Consider the following 4,127-nt stretch of genomic DNA (forward strand, 5'->3'; position numbering starts at 1 on the left):
TCACGAAAAGGAAAGGAAAAGGTTGATGAACCTCCCTTTATGGCTGATGCATCATCAGGTTTTTCACATGTAGACATGGATTCAGATGGTTCTGAACAAAGTCTTGATGAGGAATTTGGAATTTTGGCTGTCAGGACACCTGGTGTAAGGAAAGTACAAGAAGATGCTAGAGGGCAAAGGAGTGACCCAGGACCGCGCAGATCTAATAGAGTCAGAAATCCAGTTCAGAAATTGACTTATGATGGGTATCTAGCGCATCACCAAGCCTACATGGCTAAGGTGATACAGGATGTGGAGCCCACATGTTTTGAGGATGCAGTTGGAAATGTGCATTGGGATGATGCAATGAATGAAGAGATGGATGCATTGGAAGCAAACGACACATGGGAGTTGGTGCCATTGCCAAGTGGCAAGAAAGCTATTGGCTGTAAATGGGTGTATAAAACCAAGCATAAGGCTGATGGTAACATTGAGCGTCACAAGGCAAGGCTGGTCGCAAAGGGTTATGCACAGACGTATGGCATAGACTATGAGGAGACCTTTGCTCCAGTGGCAAAGATGACGACTGTGAGAGCTGTCATAGCAGTGGCTGCATCTAGAGGATGGATTATGCATCAAATGGATGTAAAGAATGCCTTCTTGAATGGTGAGTTGCAAGAGGAAGTGTATATGGATCAGCCACCTGGTTATGTCGATCCAGGTTACCCAGATTATGTATGCAGACTTCTCAAAGCTTTGTATGGTTTGAAGCAGGGCCCTAGAGCATGGTATGACAGGATTGCCAAGTATCTTGTCAGTATTGGTTTTAGGAGAGCTCATGCTGATCATTCACTCTATGTACGTGAGAGTGATGTGGGGATTGTGGTCATTACCATATATGTAGATGACCTTATTATTGTTGGTGACAATGCTATGGAGATTGACCATGTGAAGGGTCTTCTCAAACAGGAGTTTGAAATGAAAGATTTAGGCGAGTTGCGCTACTTTCTTGGCATTGAGGTGATCATGACTCCAGAGGGTGTATGGCTATCACAGAGACAGTATGCTTTGGACATGTTGTCAAAGTATGGTATGGATGATTGTAAGCCAATTTCTATTCCCTTGGATGTGAATGCAAAGCTGAGTGCAGAGAAGGGTGATGTTGTTGAGGATGTCAACATGTACAGGAAGATTGTGTGTAGTATAATCTACTTGACTATCACGAGGCCAGACTTGAGCTACATAGTAGGCTTGGAGGGTCAGTTCATGCAGCTTCCGAGGAAGCCACATTTGGATGGAGTACGACACACACTTAGGTATGTGCAAGGTACTCTTGACTACGCATTGTTCTATGCAGCAGATGCACCATTAGCATTGTATGGGTATACAGATGCAGATTGGGCATGTAGCATTGTTGATAGGAGATCTACGAGTGGCTTCATGTTCTCTTTTGGGAGTGCTGCTGTTACTTGGAGCAGCAAAAAGCAGCCTACGGTTGCTTTATCGACCACAGAGGCCGAGTAAAGAGGTGCAGTAGTTGCGGTGTGCGAGGTAGCTTGGCTACGCACATTACTTCAGGACTTGGGAGTATAGGTGGACCAACAGATTGTCATTCATTGTGACAACCTTAATAGAATGCAGTTGGCTAGGAACCCAGTGTTCCATGCTAGGACCAAACACATAGAGGTCCATTACCACTACGTTCGAGAGCAAGTGTTGGCGGGCGACATCGACTTGGTCTACGTCAGCACAGAGGAGCAGATACCGGATATCTTTACCAAGGCCCTCGGAGCTAAGAAGCTTCGACGTTTCCGGACTATGCTTGGACTCTGCGACATGCAGAGCTCGAGGGGGAGTGTTGAGATGTCGAGCTCTACACCTTGAGCTGGCATCCACTACGGGTCTTGGCCGCTTACAACATTTACTCACTGGCGCGTTAGGTGACCGACATGGAGGATCTCTGCCAGTGATTCTACAGCTGGACTACACTTATAGTGCCAGCCTAGTACGCTTCTAGCGAGTTCACACTTAGTGACCGCATGTACATATGTGCTACTTTTCAGCTTTAGCACTTAGTCATTTTGTACTCTCTTTTCTGTGAAGAAGAAGAAGAAGATTTCCATCTCTGTGTGCTTTGTGCTTGCCTTGTGTAGCTCTCTTGCATCCTCATTCTTTACATGACCATGACCATGACCATGACCATGACCATGACCTGGGGGGCTTATTTGGGCCTCCCTAGGGCCCTAAATTTCATTTATGCACTTCCAAACATCTCACTCTCTTTTTTACATGTTTTACTTTTTTATTACAAATACGTACACACACACACACACACACACACACACACACACACACACACACACACACACACACACACACACACACACACCATCATTAGTAGCGTGGGGTAAATCTAGCATGGAAAAGATCATTAAATTAGCCATGGTTGTTATTGTATATACCTTTATATTTTGCAATTCTCTACCATTAGTCACCTCTTTTTCTTTTCTCCTTCTTATACACACATCTCGAATGCTCCAAAATATTCTAATTTAATCTACCTATGACAAAGTGGACAAAAGGATACAATTAGTGAGGGATCAACCAATTCAACTGGGTTCCAAGCACCATACGTAAAACATAATGGCATTCATTCTTCATTTTTTCGACACTGATGGATGGGATCTTGGGGGGTGTGTATAACGTGAGTTTGAAAGGAGGTGTTTTAAAATGCAAAACTTTAGGCAATTTAACAAAGATATATTAAAATAAGGGGTCATTTTTTCATTCAGACATGTTAAATGAGGGATTTTTAAAATACCCTGTGAACGCACATTATATACGGGGGTATTGAATAGTGAACCCCTCGAGGATGGGAGAGAGTGTAATCCTAACCAATTTCTTGCTAATTTCTCATTTACACACACTATCACGATGAGCCCCATGAGGATGGGAGAGAGTGTAATCCTACCCAATTTCTTGCTAATTTCTCATTTCTATTTCCATTATGTAAATAATACTAACTAGAGTTCTAACCTACTATCCCCCTACCACCTATCTCCTCACCTACATCAAATTACTTCTAAAAGAAGATTTGATATATGTAATTAAAAATGATCGTGCAAGTTCTAAAATCCCTCAAAAAACCTATAAAAGGAGGGCCTCACTTTGTAATATACTTAAAAAAAAGAAGTGAGAAATCTAGAGAAGAAGAGTCCAAGAGTAAGTGTGTGAGAGGGTAGAAGCTGTGCACAAGAAGCTTTGATTATGACATTCTAGCTTTGTGAGTGCAAATAGACATAACCTTTGCTCAAGTTGTAAATGCAAAGTGCTTTGCATAGTGTATAAATGGGAAAGAGAGGAGAGGAAATGGAGGTTGCTTTTACAATTGTATGCTTATTTTACTGGTCTCATTCAAGAAGAGGTGGTTTTGGGCTCCCCGTCTTGATGTGTTCTTTCATCTTGTGTTTGCTAAACATCATTGAGTCTACACAATTGTAAGTTTTTCAAGTGTCCTATCTTTGTTGGTTGTTTAGGTGATGTCTTGTGTGTGTAGCCCTAGCATCAAATAAGTTGTTGTAAGAGGGTTGCGAGGTGGAGGACTCCCTTGGCCCTAAGACAATGCATGGGGTGGCTAGATTTAAGTGTGTCTTTTGTTTTGATGACAAATGGGACCTTGGGAGTTGCACCTTTAAGAAATTATTCATATAACGTGCGTTCAAAGGGTATTCAAAAAACCCCTTTATTTACATGCTTAAGGTAATAAAGTGATCCCTTTTCCTTCAAAAACTTACGGGTTTTTCTTAAAAAACCCCTTTTATTAATATAAATTTTGGCAATAAAAAAATCCATTCATTTGAACGTCTATGTGTTGTATTTGTGTTAGACCCTCAAACTGAGGAGCACAGGAGTCTTGAGGGTATGTAGAGAAGAAGTGAGAAGTCTTGAGAATAAGAGTGCGAGAGAAAGTGTGTGAGAGTCTACAAGCTTTAAGCAAGAAGCTTTGTACTATGCCATGCTAGCTTTGTGAGTGCAAATAGCCATAACCTTTATCCAATGTTTTCTCAATCCATGAATGCAGAGTGCTTGGCATAGCGTATGCCAAGGAGTAGAGAGCAAAGGAATTGAAGGTTGCTTCTACAATTGTA

This window comes from Adiantum capillus-veneris, chromosome 5, assembly GCF_014529385.1.
Source record: "Adiantum capillus-veneris isolate H3 chromosome 5, ASM1452938v2, whole genome shotgun sequence".
Lineage (NCBI taxonomy): Eukaryota > Viridiplantae > Streptophyta > Polypodiopsida > Polypodiales > Pteridaceae > Adiantum > Adiantum capillus-veneris.